Source organism: Lonchura striata, chromosome 1A, assembly GCF_050655825.1.
Source record: "Lonchura striata isolate lonStrDom1 chromosome 1A, ASM5065582v1, whole genome shotgun sequence".
NCBI classification, from domain to species: domain Eukaryota; kingdom Metazoa; phylum Chordata; class Aves; order Passeriformes; family Estrildidae; genus Lonchura; species Lonchura striata.
The window spans coordinates 8068506-8092561 of record NC_140741.1 but is presented as its reverse complement, the minus strand read 5'-3'; the positions used below and the strand labels follow the sequence as shown (position 1 = coordinate 8092561).

Below are 24056 nucleotides of genomic sequence, written 5' to 3'. Positions count from 1 at the left end.
GATGTCAGTTTGTAGGGTTCCCTTGGGACTGTCGGGGCAGCACAAGTTTGAGGTGGGGGCAGGTGAAACTGCTTTGGAGCTCGGAACACAACTGGAGCTTTCACGCTGGCTTTCAAAGGGATCTTTTCATGGCTCTCCCTATAATGTCCTGAGAATTACACAGATCTCTTTACAGAAACATATGCAAGGAGCACCATGGGTTTACAAAGACTACGTCCATGAGAAAAATGCATATAAAGTCGATAGAATTACAAAATGAATGAGAGCATGGAGAGCAGCAGGCATCAAAGAGCTGGGAGTCAGGAAAGCGTTTGATAAAGTGCCTCTCCAAATATTATTTCCCATTGGCTCAGACATAAATACTGTCACAGGAACTGTCTGAAGGACTGCAAAAATGGAATAATAACAGACAAGAGGGCTGTGTCTCATATGTTTCCTATAGAGACAAGGGATAGCTCTCATTTCATGGAGTATCTCTGCTTGTGATCTGCAAGGGGGTATAAAACAGCTGGTTAATAAAATACGTAGATAGCATTAAGTTGAGAGGAGAGGGTAGAAAAACACAAATGAGAGCAAGAGAAATAATACGAAGAGCCCTGGAGAGCTTAGAAATATGGGCAGGATATAAGTGAGATGCAGCTCTTGGAAAATGGTGCACTAATTCATCAGGGGAGAAATGGCATTCACTGGAGGGAAAAGTATGGAGAGCAATAATGCTGAAAGAAGGAGAAGAGGAAACCAATGATGCATTTGCAGTTTGTGAGAACAAAAAAGGCTGTTAGGGTTTTATGGCACTGTCCTTGTGGAGCACTGAGCACCAAGTGGAAGATTCCCTTTGTGCAGCAACAGAGAGGGAAAATTTGGAATACTGATTCTGATGTTCACCAGTGCCTGGTGTGACCAGCCTTCACTTTGAGAAAACTCCTCCTAGGGGTAGAGGCAGGTGAATAGAATTCTCCCACTTCTAATCCAAGCAACACAGTGTTCACACCCCCCTCACATCTTGTCCTGAGGTACTGAACATCAGAACTCATCCTTGGCACTTTTTTCTGGTTTAACTCCTACACTGCTAGAAACTCTGGATTTAGGCTGACATAAGACCAAAATAAAATGTACTGAGTTCATTTCAGGACATTTTATCACCATAAAATTACTGACAATTAACAAGGAATTATGAAAAGCAAGGGATCCAGGGGTTAATATGTTTGGAGGTATAAAAGAGCTGAATACATGTCTTCAATAGATAATCTCAGGAATCACAGTATGGGTGTAGCAGGTGGGTGGGAAATCTCAAAAAGGGATGGGAAGCCTCAAAAAGGTAAAGCCCTTGTGCAGATGAACTATCACCAATAAAATATCCCTGTAAGAGGAGAAATGTAGATTGGGTATTGTGGAATCAACCTCAGCAACAGCATCAGCAGGCCTATCCAATGAACAATGCAGTAGCAAAGCCTGTAGTAGGCAGTGTCCACATGGGACAAACCTTAAAACTGTAGCTGTCAACTGTTGTCCTCTCCCTGGAAGAGACAGATCCAGGATAATTTAGGCCAGCTAAGGATCTGTTTTTCTAGCTTTCTTCCAGCCTTAGTACATGTGGTACTGAATTAAAGATGGAAAATGCCTTTTTGGGACAACTAAGTTCCCCAGGAGAGAATTATTGTTTTTTTAATTGGGATTTCTAGTTGAGATTGAGATTGAGATTCTAATTGAGATTTCTAGTAGAGACCAGTTCACTCCTTTGGCTGCCTGCTACTGGCTCAAATAGTCCATGCAGCCCACAATGGTGGCCCTCTGAATCCTCTGCAATATCAATTCTGTTCTTGGATTCAAAATTAGGTGGGATCACTTCAAGACAGGGCCAAATCAGCCATGAAGTCTGTGTAGTCTCCTTTTAAGGACTACCTTCACAAGGAGATATCTCTGGATTTGTATTAACAGCCAGTAAAGGGGACATGGTGCAAGCAGGTGATCTATACTTTATGAGAGTCAAGTCCAACATGGGGAAAGTTGTCCCTGAAGCAATGAGTGAGAAATCTATATTTCAAAGCCTTTGGTGTGCTCCAATATCCTCCTGGATAATGGCTCAATCCCTTATCAAGAGTTTTTTTGTTTGTGTTTCACAGCTCATGTAAACCAGATACTGCAGCAAACACCTTATCTTCCTACAAAAATGACTTGAAGGGCAGTCCCAAACATGCCTGTACCTGGATGCAGACTTTTGGCAATCCTCCTCAACAGATTCCTTCCAGGACTGTCCATGCATTCCAGGCTCTGGGCAATGTTCCTTCAGTCAGTTCCTTCAGTTCTGGCATTGTCCAGTTTGGCATTTCAATGGTAATCTCTGGACTGAGCTGATGAGCAAGCAAAAGGCAAAGACATGGAGTTATGCAATATTAACAGAAAGACAAATTATGAGAAACAAATCTCTCTCTTTTTTTTTTTTTTTTGTGTAACAAAAATGGAACATTTAATTTCCTTTGTCTCTAATTGCAAAGTGATGCTTAACAAACGCTCCTCTCAAAGCATTAAAATCTATGGCTATAAAATAGAGCACAGCTGGCAAACTGAGTATTTCTTACTGACATACAGATTTATGACCTCACTGGAAATACCTTGGGTAACAACAAAACCAATAAATTATGCCATCAGCACTATAATTGTCACCCCACAACTTCAATGCTATTAGTCAGCATAGCATCAGCTGTGAATGAATATCAAATATATCAAGCCTTCCTTTCAATTACAAAATGAAAGTGGCAACATCTCCTAATCATCTTTATGTTGCCTTTTTCAAATATAAATGTTCAAAAAGGGCCCACCATCCTGGACAGGGAGAACCAGAGGGAGGGAACGTGCCCAGTGAATCTGTCTTTTACCACACAAACTTAGCTCATCTACCCATCCACCTCTTCCCAACAATTGAAACCCTTTCCAGTGCCAGTTCCTCAGATTTTAAATTGAAGACTTCCCTCAGTATTTTGTGTCATGTATTGTATGAGACTCATCCTCCCCCAGGCATTCTATCTCTAACCATGCGTGGTGGGGCAGGGTAAATTTTGGGGGAAAATGCATCCCTTAGCTCATCTTAGCACTGAAATGACTGGAGTACAAATCAGCTCTGCTTGGATGAGTGTCTGGGTCAGGCAGCATCCCTGCAATGCAGATCAGCCTCACCAGCTCCCTGGGAGTGTTGTTGATAGTGTTACTTTTCTCCATCTGAGTTTTTTAATCACAAGAACCAGGGTGTTGGAAACCCTGCCATTCCTTCTTCTTGTGCATTCCCTCACTGCGCGGCGATGGCCCTAGACCAGACACTCTTCCAGCAGCATTTGCGACCATTCCCCTGGGACACCCAGGGAAGCACCTCTGGGACAGTGGTGCTGTTCCACCTGCCTGGGTTAAACTAGAGACAGGGACAAAAAAAGTGCATTAACATTGGGGCAATGAGGAGGTGGAACATTACAGCACAAGCAGCCTAAAAATAAGGCTGCAGCTGGAGTACAGCTTAACAGAGTGCAACCCTAGTTGAGGATGAACCAAACTAGGAAACATTAAATAATAACCTTTGGGCTTTTAGGTAGCAGGGAAACAACACAAAAGGCAGAGAGCTCCCTAAGCCAGGAACTAGAAAGGCTGGGCTGTGCTTTTCTGGGCTGGAGCCTTTGCTAGATCAAACACTGGGAGCTGGCAGCCACAGGGTGAACAGACTGTGTTGGAGCTGCTTTTCATTGAAGTATCAACAAGCCAGTCTGTTCCCCAGCTCAGACCAATTGTTGTTGCTTTTGCTGTTGCTAGGATCTGGCATCCTCAAGAGCGGCTTTAGGGAAGCCTCTAGGAGGGGCACTGACACTGCTGAGATTCCTTGGGATCAAATGACTCCTTTTGAAACTGCTGTCTAAACTGTGATAGTGCTCCACAAACAGCAGGAGAAAAAGCTGCAGGAGAAGCTGCCAGGAAAGCATCTCTTGGGCAATGTCCCCTCTCCTGTGCCACCCTGAACTCTGGGAAATCCCATCTTCATCAGTCATTAAGCTGCCTTAAGGAGTTCTCCTGAAAGAGAGGAAGCTCTGGGTTCAAACACATCATATCCAAATCAGGGCAATGATTTTAATTACAGATGTCCTCTTATGGTGTTAGACTAGATCTGAGGCAATGGTGTGGAAGGGGCAAAGGGTCTGTCAACCAATCCCACTGTATACCATACTTCAGTGTTCACTAATACACATTTGGGAACAGGAGGGAAGGACTTGAGGCTAGTGCTAGAACAACCTGGTCTAGTGAAAGGTGTCCACACCCACGGCATGGGTTTGGAACTGATGATCTTTAAAGTCCCTTCCAACCCTGACAGTTCTATGATTAAAACATTTTCACAACTTCTTTTTCCCTTTAATAGCTGTTCAGGGCAGGAAGATGTACAGATGTACACTCCTTCCAGGCAGATTTGGTCTTTGATTTCTAAACATCTGGGGCGAAATCCTCATTAATTCATCAGTACTTTGGAGATGATCACCACTGCACACTTTTGGAAAAGGGGTGTCAACCTCTCCCAGTTCTGTGGCAGAAAAGTGCTGCTGGAATAAGCTGCAGGGGCTGCCTGCCCAGCCCTTCATTACATCCCTGCACCAAAGCTCAGTGTTTTGATTTGGTTCAATAGGCAGGAGTGAAACATTTGAACTGACGAATGGCCAAGCATTTTGTTTAGGTCGAATGAAACATCCCGACCTTTCCAAACACGTTGCTCCCCGAGCAGCTGAATTAATGAAGCCTGTTTTCTAATGACTTTTTTTCCCTTCATTCTGCTTTCCCAGCCCCCTGCCCTGGCATGATTTTGGTTCCCTGACAGCTAATAAATGGGAAGGAGGAAAGGAGGGAAGGACAAATCAACCTTTGCTTTAAGAGGAACACTAAAAGTATCTCTCATGTCTGTCAATTTTCAGAAAGTCTCTAAGGCTGCATCCCTGAGTACACTATCCCATGACAACCTGGAATGGAAGAAACTGGTCCATGTATTTTTAAGTTATTAAGGTTAGAAAAATGGGTGTATACACACAAGGAACTATAGCTAGGAATAAAAATATCCAAATTTTCATTGTTTCTCCCAAAATAGCAGCATTTCTTTTTTTTTTCACTGTGTGAATCAAATGCTAAAGTATCAGAATCGCTCACTCTGGTCATAACTATGGCAACATGGTCATCTCTGTGGTCCCTTGACACAGGCAGGATGAGATAAACCCACGAAGGACAGGTCTGAAGAATACATTGATCCCTCTGCTGTGGACCTTGGAGTGATGGAATCTGGACCAATAACTCAGAAGGCTGCTGGAAGGACGTTTATGATGCTATGTCAACTTTGTGCTGGATGAAAAAATGACCCTTCAGTAATTTGTCCAGAAAATGATCTTGAAAACAAAATCAAGGCATACACTGGTCTCTTTTTCTACTAAATAAATAAGTGAAAACAGGATCTTATATGGGAACACATCATATCAGTGTAAACCTGGAGAATGATATTGCAACCTGCTCCTCTTTTCTGATCTACACGTTTCAAGGTGCCAGCTGTGTGGATTTCTCCCTTAGAAGGACGACCAGGCAGTGGTTCAAGAGGTTCCTGATAATATGCCAGCACAGATCAACAAGGTTTGCAAACATCTTCAACCATGATCTTTCAGGAATGGCTGAGTTCTCCATACTAAGTTCTTCAAAAAAAGTCTTGGTCTTTGTGTTGAAGTTAAAAAATTAAGTGGCTCATTTTATGTCATTCAGGGGACCTTGCAGAATTCCTTATTGTGACACTGCTGCACAGTCAGGTCGGCAAGAGAGGTTCAGGGACGGGAGGTGATGAAGCTTGGTGGAGTCCCTCAGCTTCACCTCTTGGGACAGGATGTGGGGGCTCTTTCAAGAACCTAAAAGGGTGGGAGCTGCATGCCCTGTGGGGACAGTGTGCTACCCAAGCAAGAGTTGTTTTCATGTTCATGAGCCCCATGAAGCCATAGAGGAGGCAAAGACATTATTTACCTTTCAGAGCCAAGTAATTTAACTGGTGCACTTAAAGAGTGTGTGAGATCACACACAGAGTGCCTGTAAATACAGAGGCACCCCCTGCACACACAGACCATCCAGCACTCTCAGGAATTCCCTGGATCCTTGCTGTGAAACTAGAGAGCAGAAAAAGTGCCACAGTTCATGCAATATTGACATGTGCAGGGTACTTTCCAAGCAGAAAACTCAAAGACTGGTGGCACCTGTTGAAAACCTCCAAGGAAGAAAAAGTGTGTTTGTGTTTATCCTTGTAAATATTCCTGAGAACACTATTTTGGCCACACAGCTGAGGCTGACCATACAAAACCTTGGCAGAAAATGAGTTTCCTTCCCAAACATCTGGCTTTTATCTGGGCAGACACACTCAGCCAAGCTGTTTATTTTAAGAACCCCACCTGCACCTCTGTGCCTGAGCATCTCTGCCTGTGTGGGCAGGCAGGGTTTGAGTGTCTGCTGTAGGTTAAAAAATTCACAAATTAACTTAATTAGCTCCTGCTTCCACCTATGATGGTACAAGTGCAGAGAGATTTCAGTAACTTAGTGAAAAGACTGGTGGGTTTATACTGGTGTTAGTGAGAGCAAAGCTCAAAAATCTTAAACACAGATAAATTTGTTGCAAGCATCAAGCTGGAAAGGAAAAGATGATGTTTAAACGTCCACCCCACCCTGCCACCTTTTGGAGTTATAAGCACAGTGCCTGCACTACGTATTGGAATTAAACTGAGGAGTTAGCCACAGCCTCCCTGCACTAGAGGAGGCAGGTGAAGACAGATGTAGCCTGGGAATGACACATCACAACCAAAAACCAGGCAGGTTTGTTTTCCACATAAATCTCTGCTGTTCCCAAGCAGAAAGGTAAAATATGAGCCTGTGTTAATGAAAATAACTGGGGAGCTCCCTTGTTTATCAACTATCAAATGTCTTCAGCAGGGGGAAAAGTAGAAGGTATATGGCTTGCTTTATATAATACTTAAATTATACTTATGTTGTCATGCTGTGCTACATTAGATCATCTTATTTATTTTATGATGATATGCATATACACATACAGATACCTATATAGATATATGTCTGTGAACAAATGAACGGCCAGCAGGATTCATCAAGCCATTAAACCAACAAGGTTTATTATGCAAAACATACTCCTTGTCTCAGGGAGACCAGATCACTGAAGCAGGTATTATATTTGAAAATCTGCTCTTTGCTCCTCTAGACTTTCTAATCAAGATACCAGAAATGGCTGTGTTTACTGATGTATGTGCAGCCCTTATGCTCTCCTTCCTTTAATTTTGTGGGCTTTGGCACTACAGCTGGTTGGTGAGCCTTCTTCCTCTCTCACTTCAGTTTGCAGACCTCTGGCACATGCAGGTTTGAACTGCAGGGAGTAGCAAGAGGAGAGCTGTGCAGTGAAATTCATGGCTGCTCCAGGAACCTGCAGCACAGGTCAGACACTGAGTGCTCAGTGGAACCTGAGCACAGACTTCTTGCTAAGTGGGTAGAGAAAGAAGAGTGAAAATAAGCATGGCCATTTCAGTAATTCCTCACAAACTTGTTCTTCCTCTGCCTTATCCAGGCACAGCCCTTCCAGCAGGTGTTTGTGGCTTCTTGCTTTCCTCAAATAGAAGGAAGCAGTTGCCTTTAATGTTGTGTGTGCTGGAAACAAATTCAGGTGATATTTCAGAATTCCAGGTGGTGGTTCCCACTCTCAGTATCTACTTGGAGAAGCAAAGGGCTCCTCAAGTTCAGCTGGGAGCAGCTCAGAGACACATGATGTCAGCTTGGGTTGGCAAGTCTGCATAGGCTGCTTTGCCTTTGGCAAAGTCTCTGTGCCTCCCAAACAAAGGATTTAGGGAAATTCAGCATGCAGGGCATTGGAAGTTGGCTTCAAAGAACACAAAGAAGAAGCTGAGGTAGCTGACTGGGACCTTTCTGGGATTTGCCAATCTTCTTCCCCCAAAAGGAACAGATACTAAAACAGGTTCCCCCAAAGGGAAGGGAAGAACAACACAGAACAGCAAAGAGTAAGAGCACACAAAATATAGGAATTAAACTTTCTGGCCTTGGGCAAGTGGGAAACCTGAGAAAACTGGGGAGCTCATGCAAGCTCTGACCACACAGGCTCAGGAGTATTTCCAAAATAAACATGGAGAGCATGTAAGCACTATGCTCTGCTCTGGGAGGATGGAGGGAGTGAGAAGGGAGGAGTTCAGGAAGAAAGAGCTGGCAGGAACTTAGGAGGGAAAATTGTGTCTAGCACCACATAACCACAACATAAAAATTGATCTGTCATACTCTTACAGGGACTGCCTCACATTTTTCCTTGGGTTCAGGACTCCAGTGATTGCCTGACATTTTTCCTTGGTAACAGACAAGTTGTGAGTGGTGGTGGCACAGACTTTCTTTGTTCTCAAACTCAAGAAATCTGAGCTATGATGACCACTTGAACATATTTTTGAAAGTGATGTACAGCAAAACAGGAAATAAATTAAACAGAGATTAATTTATTCATTTAACTCTCCCACCTGTTCTTCCTCCAGGCACATCTCTGGGTGACCTGACCGACCTTTCCAGGAAGAAGCAATCCTCCTGAACTTCATTCAGTGCTTCTTTCTTGCAAAGATGATCTTGCACTTCCCAGTCATAGAATCATCTGAAATCACAGAGAAAAGGGTTTTGAAGGCATGATCACATCACCCTACATAACATGGACTTCAGATACGAAAACCCAAATTTTCATTCATATTCTGATCTTGAGTTACAGGAACTTCAAATGTCTTATCTGGCTACCTATAACACTGTTTTTTTAAGCTAAATGGGATGGTGTCCTTGTTGGGGGGTGGGGGGAGGGGGAGGAAACAGGGACCAAAAGTGGTCCAATATCTATTAAATCTCAAAATTCAGCCATTTGCCATTAGTTTTTCAGGTAAGTGTGTGTCTGTATTTGCCATTAAATTAATGGAAAAATCATTTATAATCAATAGTGACAGTAGTTAAAGAGTGCAAAGAAGAGAAATGGTACAAAAATTTTGAGTAAACTTGATTGCATCAGGTTGGAATTTCTGTCTTATGTACATACACACAAAAAAGGAGTTCCTAAAATTACCATACAGTGGTGTGCATTAAAGGCAAAACAGAAAAGCAGCAGCCCCAAATCCCACCAAAGTGACCCTCTGAACTCTCATTCAGGAAAAAGCTGGGAGAACTGATACTTCTGGACATAAACCAGTTATGCCACTCTGCTGGAAGATGCTCCCTGTGGGACAGTGTGAGCCAGGTACAGCATCCCAAATGCACATCCAAACACTCCTGGTGTGTGGCTCCCAGCAGCTGGACAAAACCTTCTGTGGAAATGTGCAGATATTTCCCATGCAAGGACGGAAGAAAGCTGTCACAGCTTCCCGGAATGGGTAGCAAGGTAAATCCAGGCACGTGCAATTGCACTGGGGGAAGGAGTTCCTGGAGCTCCTGGGAAATTGCTGTTCTGCTTTCCTGAGCAGGGAGAGCAGCACGAGGCAGCATAGAGAATTTAGAATCAATTAGGCTGGAAATGACTCTTAAGATCAGGTGTCAGAATCTGAGGTATTGATGATTCTGAGATTGTAGAAAGTCTCTGTCTTTCTGCCCCGTTGCCAAAGCAGAAGCCATAATTGGTCTGTGCTGGTTCCAAGGTTGTTTATTCTGTTTATCTCTAACATGTTCTGCTGCCCTGCCACAGCTCTGTCCTGCAGGGCAGCGTGTGGGGCTCTGCCCTCAGTGGGATGTTCCAAACATTAAATACCAGAAACTCCCTGGGCTGGATTTACAATAACGTGCCAATATCTGTCACCTACGATGGACAGTGTGTCCCCAGCCTGAACCAACAGAAAAATGCCAACACCACAGTGAAACATGGAGGGCATGAAGAAGGAGAAAAAGGACAAGACACACCCAATTTCCTCCATCTTGTCCCCTTTAGACCCCTAATCCAGAATCCTAAAATTTTACTTTTGCACCCGTGCCACACTTAATTATTACTTATATCAAACACTCAGAACTTGTAGTTCATGCTGTAAGATTGAAAACTCTTTTCCATGGACAGAGATCACAGACAGTGTCTCTGGGGGCTCTGTCCAGGGGGGTTCCTGACATCCTGACATCCTGCCAGGGTCCCAGACCTGCCAGGGCAGCCCTGGATTCCCACAATCAGGGAGACCAACCACAGGCGGTACAGAAGCCTCCTGGAACACTACAGGATGGGAAGCTGTCTGCCCTTCCTCAGGAAGGGCCAAGACACCTCAGGCTCACCTGGGACTGTGGGCAAGGGGTGCCAGTCCAAAAATAATTCATCTTTGCCATGGAAAGGACCCTGGAAGCCACAACAACCATTAGCCCCGAGTATTGTTTGACATGTGGGAGCAACTTGCTCACTGAATGCTTTTACCTTCATCAGGCTGTGTACAGGAGGCAATATTTTGTAATCTGCAAGCAAATTGAGCTACTTCTTAGCTTGAGTACAATAGGTCAGTGCCCCACTGCTGAGCATCACACTTCCAGTGCCGTCATTTTTCTTTCACCATGACAAAAACGTCCAGAATTTGATTATAGCCGCATCCTGGATGATTTGTGCAATGAGTAACCATAAGCTACGGTTTCAGAGATTAAGAGATGCCCTATGAATTATGCACACACAGAACACAGCAGCTGAAACATTTCTAGAAAACAAATCTTAAATCAGACTTGTTTGTAGAGCCCTGGAGATCTCGTCCTTCTCCAGAATAAATGAGCAGGGCTATAGACATCTCTGTGGTTTGCCTGCTGCCAAATCAGTGCATGTGAGAAGTGAACTTGTGGCTCCTACCCCACACTAAATTTGGGAGAGTGGGTTTTGCAATATAAATATTTTGAGAAAATAACAACTATCTCAATGCTACAATAATATAACTTCAGTCTGGGTGGAGGAACTAGCAGAGGAAATTTTGCCATGTGAAACCCGACACAATACACTTATAAACAAAACTAGTCTGGGTTAAAAGACACATCCCAAACACTAAACAAAGGTTAGCTCACATATAAACAGGGACAAAAAAAAATAAATGCAGGGAGTCATGGGCTCCACTTTGAGGAAAGATGAGCTGGCTAATGTAAAGAAAGCAGTGCCTTTGCTCAGACTGGCAAGACACCGTTTATGACCTCATTTAAACAAATAAAAAGCAAACCAACTACAGTTTGTATGTTTTCCTGAGTCATGGAGATAAAGTTAACTGGAGTAGCCTTTAGAAAAGCCAGCCTGAGAATTATTTTTCTTTCCCCAGAGGTTTCCCTGGTGCTCCTTCTCCAACTAAAACCAGCACATCTCCACAGGCCCAGGTGAGTGGTGCTGCCACCGGGCTGGACTCCACAGATGTATTCAGGACTCAGGGAAATTCCCCTGCCATTAAAAGTTGCCTTTAAAATCAAACCTGAAGCTTTTGATGTGTTCATTCTACCTGGCAAACTAACAAAGGGACAATAATAATTAACCCTGCATTTCGAATGTTAATTACAGAGGCATAGGTCTGATAATAAAAAGTACATTTCCAGTGAACTTTAATTAACCTCAAAGCCTTGCCTTACCCTACTTTTAAATTTACTACTAGACAATAGAAAAATTTATAGTATTTGGATTTGAAACACAAATGTATTCTAAGGACAGGTGAGTTATAAGATAAAGGAACCATCAGTTTGCCACTAAAATATTTTGCTTGAATACACAGTTATATCACTATTAAATACTCAATATGTTTGAGTTACTATTTACTAATTTTGCCAATACTTAAACACACGTAGAATGGCTCCTGAGAACAGCACACATGATGAGACTGTCTAAAATATATATATATATATATTTAAATCCTACATACATGGGGAGCAGCTTGGGTTAATTGAATGCTGATTGAGTGTTTGGTTTGGCTGAATGCTCCAGGCAGGTCTACATTTCTACATTCATCACTTCCAGGGTGAAAATTCATCTTGCTCTCACTAGTTGTTTCCTAATCAGCTGACTGCTCAATTCCCTTGATTGCTCCCTCTGACCATTCTATGGCTGGCTGCATCCTTTGCCTCCCAATCGCACTAATTGACCTCTTAGGCAAAAATATTCCAGATTTCAGTGCTCTGCTCACAGCTAATTGCACCCTAATGTATAATTTTGGCTGAGCATTCAGTGTGCATTTCCAGGATAGGCATGGTATTTTAGGAGGCACTTGAATTAGAGGATTAGTGGAAATAATCTGCACGAAGGCATCATGTGTGGTCCCATGATCCTATAAAACCTGGGATACAGCAATTAACTTAGGGTCTGTCCAAGAGCTTGGGCAGAGAGCACAACTGGGTCTCTGTAAGAAATCACAGTGTTTCAATCAAAATTTACCAACCCAGTTATGTGCCAAGCTAGCATCCATGCATGGAAAACTATTGGCCTGTATCACTTACCAAAAAAAGGGTCTGTTAGAACCCCACCATGTCCCCCGTGCTCTCCATGTGCTATCCAAAATGAGAGTTATTAGGAGCCAGCCAGATTTAATACATAAATTTAAAAGCAGGGTATCAAGGGGTGACTCTGCTGCCATTAAACATTAAAATGACACCGTGAGTACAATTTGCACAAAGAGCTGAATAGTGCTGGGAAACTTATCTTTGTCGAGAAAAGTGTCTGTTGTCAGAAGATGGAAATTAATTTGGGAAAGTGCATTCTAGTCAACACTTTGTTTGCATTATGTGCTGCTAGTGCAAATTAAGCACCATATAAAGTTTACCCAAGGTTGTTAAAGGTTTGTTTGCTGCCAAGAAATTGGATTCTTAACACTAACCATTTCTGACAAATCAAGGAAAGCCAGCATGTAAAAACAGCACGCAATTTGCTTATGGAAAAAATGTACCATCCTCTATATTTAGAGATTTACCTACAGCTTTGTTCCAAATCTACTTTTAAAGGCATAGAATTTTGCAGATCTGACCTTATTGCAGATGACACTGGAGAACTAGGAATCATATCACAGAGACTGTGTGCTTAGAAAGCAAAAAAGCACAAAATGTGAAAAGCAGAATTTCTGTGGGACTTTCCCAAGAGATTGCCTTGTGTTATCCTGCAGCTGGTGTAAGCCCAGAGCTGCATCCTGGAGGTGGAACTCCCTGAACCTCTCCCTGAAATATTTCTCAGTTCTCACAGAATATTCCCCCCACAGAATATTTCTCAGTTTTCACAGAGCCGTAAAATTAATATCAGTAAGAATACCAATAACGTTCTGCTAATAGGTTTTCACACAATTTGAAGGGACAGCAGAGGGCATATGTGGTCTTACTACCAAGAAGAAGCTATTTGAGAGAGTTCAGAAGTAGAAACTTCTGCATCTCCTGTGATAAAAAGCCTTGGAAGAAGAGAGGTGTTCTGGTCTGCTTAATTATAACTTCTAACAATGGCAGGGCTCCCTGTGAAGGTGCTGTTAGAAACTGCATGGCCTAACCAGCTCCACGAATCCAACAGGAGGTCAAAAGCAAGATATTAATTTGAAGTCTTGTCATTCTGAGATAATTTAGGGACACCTCATCTTAGCTAACACAGGTCCCATGCTCAGGCAAGGCTTTGCCTGAGCTCCCAGCTGATGGAGATGGATGAGACCCCCTGCACCCATGGAGATAGTCCTGTCCAAGGCAGAATTTTGGCCAAAAATCAGGGATTTTAAAGCTTTCCACTGGTTCTTGTATGCTCAGAGAGAGGCTATAGCATCCTTGTGTTTTGTCCCATTTCCAGATGCCATCATTTAGACCTTAGCTTTGCTAAGCTGAGGACTTTAACACCAGGGAGAGGGACCTGACAGGCCTGCCTGGGGGAAAATATTTAGAAATAATAGAATACACTTATTTATTTTTTTCCTTGTAATTCCTGTGGCACTTCCCATTGGGTGAGTGCTGGAGTACCTTCAGGGTCCAGGGTCCAGGTGGAAGCAGCAGCAGCTTTGAGAGCAGGTTTGAAATGCAGTCTCTGTATTTATCCATCTCTCCAGGGGATGTGCAGGTGCTGTCGAGCATGTTGCTATGGCTACTCCTGGAGCACTACCTGAGCCCACTGAGTGCCAAAATCAGCCCAGGAGGAGTCTTCTCAGAACAATCAATGCAAGGCAGAGCTGCTCTGAGCCACCATCCTCAGCAAACACACTTTGGGCAGGTGATGGTTTGGGATTTTCAGTCCTAGAAGCACCTTTTGAGAGAAAAAAAAACAAACTGCAAGATTTGATTGACTTTTATTCCAGTTCAGTTTCAGGCAGTATCAAAGAGCCTGCCCCAGGATGAATTCAGCAAGCCAGGCTGGGGGAGACAACAGTCATGGGCCAGGAGGATCATTAACAACACTGCTCAGGTGCAGATGTGCATGAGCATTTTCTACCACTAACTTCTGTGTTTTTCACCATGATATGTTTTGTTTTCAGCTGCCCATAGGCATTCAAATATAAAAACAACAGTTATGGATCTGAAACCTGTAATGTCAGCATTCGGACTAAAGACAACATTTTCAGGGTGAAAATTACACTTTCAATTCTCAGATTGGCAGAACATGTGTGCACAAGCATTCAAAGAATCATAAATGTGTTGGAAGGGACCTTACAGATCATCTCATTCCACACCCTGCCATGGGCAGGGACACCTTCCACTATCTCAGGTTGCTCCAAGCCCCATCCAGCTTGGCCTTGGACACTGCCAGGGGCAGCCACAGCTTCTCTGGGCACCCTGTGCCAGGGCCTCACTACCCACACAGGGAAGAATTTCTTCCTAACATCTAACCTAACCTTACTCTCTTTCAAATTGAAGCCACTCAAATGATAAAAAATATGTAAAAATCAATAACTCATGTTAAAAGGTGACACACAGATAAAGCCATTACATAAAGCAGTTGCTGAAGTATGAACATACAGAAGTAAATAAAATGGGAAAGCTGTAGATTGTGCCATGACTGCCTTGTCTTTACTCAAGCCAATCAAGAAATTACCAAGGTGTTGAGAAAATGTTGCCATTGCTGCTGCAATTCCTATGAGCACCAGGAAGTAAATAAATTATTATCCTGTCCCAAACTTTTGACCAGAAATTCCAAACCACCATTCATAAACACACGTTCACAAAGACAGCCTGAGAGAAGTGGGAACTCCTCTGGTCTCCTGTAGATACAAACACATGGCAAGAACTCACACTTTTCAGAACAGAATGAGATGCCTGACACTATCCAAGTACATCCCTACCTCCCTTTCCTACTTGATTCCCACAATGGTTTCCTGAGATGTGTCATGAGTTCATTGAACTGCCCTCTCCTAAAACATATTATTCAATCTGGTGTTACATACTGCTTATATTTTATAAGGTATTTCTCTGATGGAATAAAAATACTCATTATAGTGCTGTAGAAAGCTGTTGCAGTGTTTGTGTTGTGCTTGCTTACATACAGGAAGCAGGATGTAAAAATAAGAGGCTTTCAGTGCATTATTGCTCTGAAGACAACCATTGCTGTTATGATTTCTGTTACATTTATCCCTAGAAGCCTCACCAAGATTGTACTAGGCAGTTTTGAAATCCACAGCATCAGATTTGCAACAGACCTTTTTCACATTCTAGCACATGAAGCAAAGGCAGACACAGAAACTAATGTAACTTCTCCAAGGAATGATCTCTGTAAGGATAAAATCACATCTCCTGGCTCACCTGAAGTCTTCATCCACTAAAGTGTGCATCACCTCTGCTTCTGCTTTGTACCTTGTATTGCATCTAGTAACTTCTCCACAGAAGACATTTATTGGCCTTTCAGGTTACATCAAACAGCATGGAAGGTATAAATCTGTACCACTGAAAGATCAGGCTTTTTTGGCCATCAGAGGATGCAAAAGTTTTCAGAGAGGCTCCAGTGCAGTCAGTGGAGGAGGGATGAAGAAAAATAGTGTGTGAAATAAATCTGCATGAGGAGAAGTCATGTGTCTCTCTGCAAATCTGTGTTTCACTGCTGCTTGCTTCATTCCTCTTTCCAGGTGCAAACCAAGTTCTCAGTACCCAAAAAGCTGGGGGCAACCTTTAGTCCTTCCCTGCCCACCAACAGGCTTGGTGATGATTGGAATGGAGCTGTTTTGGCAATTATTAACAAGGTGATATTCACCTAAGCAAGAATCTGCTTTCACAATTTAGCAAACTTTACTGGAGGTCAGTGGGACATGAGTTCCCCACCCACAGGAACTCGCAGCTCCTGTGGAATTCTCATGTCCCTGTGTCAAAAAATCCCCAGCTCTAAAAGGACAGCAACACCTTTGCACTTTGCTGTAAAGCAAGTACAGTGCACAGAAGCATTATTTAAGTGCAAGCCTGACCCAGAAAGTCAGAGTTTTACAGAGTTTTCTAAGAGATGACAGTCACTGTCTCCAGTGAGTCCATGTGCCTGTGCACAAGGGTGTGAGTGTTTCAGCAACCATCTTGGAGCATTTTTTGAAGGGCAAAGTACAACTTTAACTGGACTCTTACTCAACATTAAAAAAATAATAATTTATGATATATTTTTGCATGGCTTAGAGACATACTCTTCACTTGGTGTGCAAGTGCAGTTTTCACTAACCCTGTGAAAACTGCTCAGAATTGAAAGATAAGGAGAGAACTTGACAGAAGAGGAAAATATTTTTTCCTCAAAGGATGAATCAGATTTTAAATTTGGTGAGGACAATAAAAGGAGCATGTGGACAAGATCAGAATAAGTACATTCTTTGTCATCAAAGAGCATAAGTGAGGCTGCTGCTCTCCTGGAGTGAGAACAAGCTCAAAAGCATGTTACAGAAAAGAATGGGATTTCCACAAGATTTCATGGGTGGCCAGACACCTCTTCCCCTGAATGCTGACCTGGAACACCTGCAGAACACTGGAAACTTCCCGCAGCAGGCTCTAGAGGAGGATGCGAGAGTCAGGCAGGAGAGTTCACTCAACTCCTGCTTAGGTTTTGGCTAACCCAGCTCATGCTAAAGCCTGATGTAAGCTGGGAGCAGCACCATCCCATCAAAGCCAGGGCACCAGGCAGGCAGGAGAGGTGGCCAGGAAGGGCCACTCTGCAGCCACTATCACCTGAAAATTGCAGCTTTACTTTTTGTCTGGCATTTTCCTCAGAATCCACTAACTTCTGGAAATGGCAAAGCCCAAAGCTCCAAGCTGGAAGGTGTAAAACTTCAGCTTACCCCATGAGTTCTTGAAGCAGATTCAAGAGCAGCTGGACTGCTGATGTTTTTGTGTTTCCTGGTGGGATACAAGCGATGCTCACATCAGGATGGAGCAGGAAGGATAAGCACTCTCAGCACTGAATAGGGAACTAATTCTAATTTTTGTTCATAGGTGATGATATTAAAAGTCAGGGGCTATAAGTTAGAAAATCATACAACTTGAATGGTGGCTGAGGGAATTAATGTGACAGGCAAGTCGCCAAAAGGTGATTGAGCCCTTGTTTGTCGTCTTTGTTCAATAATGACCTCATGGAATGAAGTTTAAATCACAGATTACACTGTTCTGTAAATATGAGAGATCTGAAAGGACCCTGACAGTCAGTGCAAAAGATCAGGCTGCAAAAGTTTGCTCTTTTTCAACTCTATCCCTTTGTGGTTGTGGCTTTTTGGAGCCAGAAAGGATAGGACAGCTTTGCTAGCAAGGTCAGTGTCCTCCTCTGCTGGTTTTCCCTGCACTGCACATGGGAAGTTTCTCCTCCTGTTACAGCAGCCTCTTTGTGTTTAATATTTATAGCAATCTCCTGCTTAATTCACAGCATGGATTCCAGATGGTTGAACAGCCAGAACCCTGCTTTGCTGGACGGTCACAACCAAAAACACACAAGAAGACCTAATTTTCTGTGTGCTGAGAGAGGTGGTTGCTGGTCCTCTCTAGAAACCAGCACAGGAAGTGCCTCTCCAGCTTTGTTCTTTTCCCAGGACTGCTGTTAATCTGATTATCCCATACATTATAGTGATGCAGACTAAGACTGAGCATACATTTTCATGTGCCCATCGTTTCACATCCAGTAAAAAGAAATGCTCAGAAGTATTTATTAAAATGATTTGTACATTTTATAAAATATCTGTATCAATTAATTGTTAATAAGTAGTTCAAAGCTGACTCAGAGCTGAATTAATAATTTAACACTCATAATTTATTCAATTAATTCAGTCTCTCTCTTTTTTTTCTGGAATGACTTCTCAGGAGTTATCCTCTCTTTGTGTCCATGCAAGGATCTTCAAGTCTGTCATTTCAAATTAAAATTTTTCCTTCTCCTGAAATGTTATTACTTCACAAGATTGATCTTACACAATTTATTGCAACTATTTCATACTAAAAACTCAAGTACTGTTGAGAATTACGGTGAGAGAAATATATGTTTTTTCATGAGAGTTGAGAGTCATTCTTTTCTTTCTAAGGAATGTTTAAAAAACCCTCTCAAACTCTGCATTTTTCATGGACAGGGAGGGCAGAGGGAACAGGTTATTATACTGACTATTGGAATTTGGGAACCTATCACAGTTTTTCCTCTCTGGCACAAAGAATTGACTGAGGCAGCATCACATTGGGAAAAACAGGCGCCTGTGAGATTACTGCATTTGCAAAAAGATGCACACAGCATTTTAGACACCACAGTGATTTGTTTTTTCCCTTCTCACTGCAGGGGAATAATGACACAATCAAAAATACACTGAAATCATTGAAAGCCTTTGAGTCCTTGCAGCTGAATTTAGAGGGCTGAGTTGCCAATAAACAGAATTGCTTGGCAAACACTGACACTTTAAGGACAGACACTATATAAATGTTGAGTACTTTGTGTGTACCCAGCTTCACACTGAAGATTTAAAAATGTTTTTGTTTCTTTAGCTGGTCCTCAGTAGAGCATGAATAGAGAGAAAACAAGTTTAAAAATGGAGAAAGAGGTGTGTGGGGGGGAAGTAACAAAACCAGTGACCTTTATGTAATGTACCCAAAGGACACCATGACAAGATCCACAGATGAGCAATCTGTGACCCCTGTGGCTTCAATCCAGGCTGAAGCCTCACTGATCACAAATAAAGTTGGGAGATGCAAACACAGAACTCACTTCCAAATAAAAGAAAATAGCAACCATCATTCCTGGTTCTTAGTGCCTGCCTTGTATTCATTTCTCCCCAGTGAAGATGGTTGATCAGCATAATGCTTTTTCTACTTTTCTAGAGCTTAAAATTTTTTATAATACCACTAACTTGGGAAGAGACTGTGCTTTGATGCTGTCTCTGGTAATTATTTTCATGAAATTTGAATTAAGACTTTGCTCATTAAATATTTCTAGAGATGAGCTTGAGGCATGGAATTTGAAGGCAGTTTTCTCTGAAGTTCAGGACAAAATACATCCAAGGTTTTTATGACACTACCTGGGATGCAGGACTCAAGATCAACTGGTAGCAGTACAATGGGACTGTAAAGGAAATAATTTTGCCTTTCAGAACCTGTTTCAATATGTGAAACTAAAACTAATGACATTTGTACCTTCCTTTGTGATGCAATTTGTTAAATCGAGTTTAGAACCTGGAACCCGGTTTGGAACCTGGTTAAGTGTCATTCCTGGATCCACTGTAAGAGTGCTTCTGTCTGGCATTTTGGGTTTGGCCCATTTATAATTGCTTAATTTTGAAATATTTACTGATTAATGGGAAATATTCAGCTCTTCAGGTAATTAGTATGCTGGACAACAGAGTCATATCTACTGGCACAAGACTTATAAACTTCACAGCATATAGATAAATTGTACTATTTTAAAAATAAATACATCATTCACAAGCAATAGCACAAAGCATAAAGGATATTACCTGCCTTATCTAAGTGTATTTCAGCTACAAGAAATCAAAGAAAAATAGGAATTGTTCAAAAACCTGGGAGGCTGGCACTTTACCACTCCAGCTGCTTACTAGAGCAGGAAAGAATTCCCTCCAGCCTTGCAGGGAGCGGGAGTTACCAGTTACTGCATTGCAGCTCTAGTCCTCCAGCACTGCACAGCTCCTGAAAGCCAGCCCAGGAAACACAGGCCAGGCAAGAGGCTGCACTCAGAGCCAGCCACATCCACATGGGCATGTGGGGAGAGAGAACAGCCCTTTTCAGAGCTGCAACATCTTCCTTTCATCCCTCCTTCTCCCTGACAGGGACAGACAGCAGAGATCCGAACAGGTCTTGCTCCCAGTTTGGAGCTCTGTGAGCAGCACTGCTTTCTCCTGAAGGATCAGTCAAGCCCAGAACCACAAAGAAAACATGATCAGGTTATGCTGTGGAACGATTTCTGTTTATACACATCTGGTGGGTGGGTATGTTCACATAAAAAAAAATCTGTGTGGTTGATCAGACGTGTCTGTGATGGGCTGTAAAACGTAACCGCTGATTGCAGCAACTCTGAAACGGAACTTCGCAGCTCTTTAAAATTAACTGAAATCCCACTACAGCAAAGTGGCTAATTCTTTCTATGTCATTAAGCAAGGGTTTTGTCAGCATGCAGAGACCCGAATTCCCCAGTAACTACAGACTGATTTCAGCGCAAGATGGGCACCGCAATCCCTGTGATGTACCAGAGAACCTGAAGGTATTTACAGCCTAAACCAAGAGCAAACTGAGAAGGGTGGGGGGTGGACAGCAGGCTTCATTATATATTAGTTCATTAATAATAGCTTACCAAAAACCCAGAAAAACAAAAATTGAAGTGGAAGGCAAAGGGGAACTTGGGTTTGGAAGTGCCCAGTTGGAGCACTGTGCTGTGCCTGTAAGGCAGAAAGGGAATGCCTTAAGAAGCACAGAGTGGCTCAGGGATGAGGCAAGACCACACCTCCACATTGCTTTTCCTTTAACTCCAGAGGAACGCAGAGGAAGCTGGCAGATTGGGGTGAAGGTAGCCTGGAGGAGGGATACAGAAGCCTGGAGCACGGGTCAGGTCAGGGCTCTGATGGACAGGAATTTGCAGGAGAGCTAAAGGACAGCAACTATGGATAGGCTGTTGTGGTGAAGAGGGGTTGAACCTTTCACAACAGAGTCGAGGGGGAAAAGGACAGACAAAGCAGCTGACTCTTTATTCCCTGGTGCATGAAGGGTTAAAAAATAAAGAGAAGAGAGATGAACTTTTGGAAAACTCCAGTGGTTTGGATTCTGTTCAAGGCTTGGATCAACCCATCCCAATTTGAAAAAACAGGACAATGGTGTCCACTTGGCTCAGCTGCAGGCTCTATGGATTTTTATTACCAATGGCTGGAGTTCAAGGCAAGTGAATTGTAAATAAGGAGAAATGAAACACAATAAAATAGTCTCCAGAGATTTACCTAGAAAACATCTGGAGTTTTGGCACTAACATACAGAAATCTATACCAATGGGAATGCAACATATTACTGTGAAGTGCAGTAAGAAATAGCACAGATAAATGAGAAGTTAAGGCCTCGTATATATCACAATATTTCAGCTCCTTTCGGTTGTGTGAGTTTCCAATACTCTGAAGTCCTGCCAAATATTTCATTGTTACCTTATTAGATGTTCTTGGTTTACTACCTTTTGCTTTGTAAAGCACGGATTTAGTGTCAGTCAATTTATTTTTTAAAAACACAACCAGATGTCCTGTTCATTTAGCATATGAGAAAACCACATCGGAAACATATGTTTTTATGTATTCCAACACAGACACCAAGATTTTTCTCTTGCTAAAACAGCCTCACTCCTGAAATAAGTCCCCCTTTTATCTTGGTCGTCAAACGCCACATTGGCATGCAACACTGTTCTGATCTTTGCAAGCTTTCCTTAGTGCTCGTATTTAGCCAAAAGATCTTTAATTTGGGGTTCGTCTCCTAGATTCCCACAGAGCTTTTCATTTCTTTTACAATGGTGACATCATTGTTTGCATTGTGGGCTGACCTGGCCCGCTCTCTTTGGTGGCAGGGGAAGCACTTGAGGCCGGGGGCCCTCGCAGAGCTGGAGGTAGCCAAGCGTAAGGGAATGCTCCAAACCTATCCACATTGTTTAGGGGAAAGGGTTTCAGCACTGTCAGCACAACAACCTTGGGAGCAAAGTTTAAGGAACCTCCCAAAATTCAGTCTGGGTGGTGCTCAGCTCAGCAGGGACGTGCATCTCCTCCCAGCCAATGTTTAACTGGCTCCATTCTCTGTTTGCTCAGGGAGTGCAATATCATTCTTTTTAAATTTAGGAGCGGAAAATGAGCCACTCTGCACCTGATGCAGAGAAAGTGTAAATAAAATTATCTCCATGCTACTGCAACTTAGAAATCTGTTGCTTCCCGATGTATTTTTCAAAGACTAACACACATCTGTGATTAGCAACTCCTCTGGAATGGCAGCGAGTTTGGAGGTTACTCCAAGTTGAGAGCTGCTTTTGTTTGTGGTTGTGCTCTTTTCTCAGCCATCTGGGGGACTATTTTGATGATTCGCAGCCCTGAACTTTTATTGCCTTCCAAAAGAGTAATTCTGCATTTGGCTAAACCTGTAAGCTTTCTTTCTGAATAATTTGGTCAAGAACATCTAAGCCTGGATGCTGCCTATTGTGTCAGCACCACAGGACTGATGAGTCTTTCTGTAGCTCTTTACAGTAACCAGAACCAAGCTGGGAATGCAAAAACACCAAGGTGAACACAGACTCTCACCCTGCCTGATGTCAGCACTGAGGCATCTCTATGCCTCTCTCTTATTTTAGAGATCTGTCTCTACGAAGACAATACTCTCCAGAAGAGCCTCCTGCCTGAGGGGGAGCCCAGCACCTTTATGCCCAAATTCCACACTCTGGGCTTATCTAACACAAGGGCAATCATCTCTGGGAATCACACCATGATTGAGAACTAAAATGCTCCTCCAAAATCTGGGTTCGATGACTACAAACCCAAAATTCCATCTGAATCAACAGCCCAGATGTTTCCAGGCCCAGCTAAGAAGAAAGCCAGGACTTGATGTCTGGGTTGATACTCATACCAATCCTCTGTGAGCACAAGCCCTGCCCTCACAAAAGTGAACTCAGACAAATCTCAGACGTTGCTGAGCAAACCTACAGGAGATTCTCTGTGTCACTGTGCAGCCCCAGAGTTCTCCATAGCTTAAATTGGCTCCCACAAAATTCATTATATTTTTCATCTTCCATTGTTAACACTAGCACAGGGCCGGGGGAATGGCTTCAAACTGAAGAAGAGTAGATTTAGATTAGATATTAGGAAAAAATTGTTTCTTATGAGGGTGCTGAGGCTGCCTAGAGAAGCTGTGGCTGCCCCATCCCTGGCAGTGCCCAAGGCCAGGCTGGATGGGGCTCTGAGCAGCCTGGGATAGTGGCAGGTGTCCCTGCCCATGGCAGGGGGCTGGAACAAGATGATCTTTAAAGTCTGTTCCAACCCAAGCCATTCCATGGTTCTGTGATTCTTTGCTTTCCTCCCAAGTTCCTCATAAATCACAGGCTGTGATTTATGTGTAAATCACAGCCACTGTGTAAACCTCGAGCTGCTGGACTGGCACAAAGCAGCCAGCGAGCTTCAGGCCTCTCCTATGGATCAGCTTCCCCTGCAGGCCCCAGGCTAACACGTGGAGGATGCTGGTTAAGAATGAACAGCAAGAATAGGTTGTTCCCCCTTAATTGTGCCTTGTTTATGCCCTGCATGTTACAATCACTATGTCCAAAATGAGCCAGGAGAAGTGACTATGTCCAAAGTGAGCCAGGGATGCCAGCTAGAGGGTACTGCCATCCTCCCCAAACCTGCATGCAATGCTGGGTGATCAGCCTCTATCCCAGCTTTTGTGCTGCACCACATGTGAAGACAAAGCATGTGGAGAACTGGTGATGCCTGTTGTGAAAGCTGGAGACTTTAGGAGAGCAGAAGACCTTGACACTTGCACACTGCTGCCTGACCAACAGCCTCACAAACAGCCCAGGGTAAAAGCTGTTTTTGTGACAATCATTTCCCACAAATACTCCACAGATCCCAGAGCCTGCTGCACCCTGCGCGGTGCAAAGGGGTCTGGCT

At 43.1% G+C, this 24056-nt stretch overlaps 1 long non-coding RNA gene across 1 annotated transcript in view; it reads right to left on the bottom strand.

Annotated features, from left to right (window-relative positions):
• Positions 1 to 1738: 1738 nt before the first annotated feature.
• Positions 1739 to 24056, bottom strand: part of LOC146763366 (uncharacterized) — a 132826-nt gene continuing 110508 nt past the window's right edge. Inside the window, exons 3-4 of the long non-coding RNA XR_014952226.1 lie at positions 13975 to 14254; positions 1739 to 8689 (exon numbers count right to left, since the gene is read on the bottom strand). This is a non-coding gene — a long non-coding RNA (uncharacterized LOC146763366). The remainder of the gene's footprint in view (positions 8690 to 13974; positions 14255 to 24056) is intronic.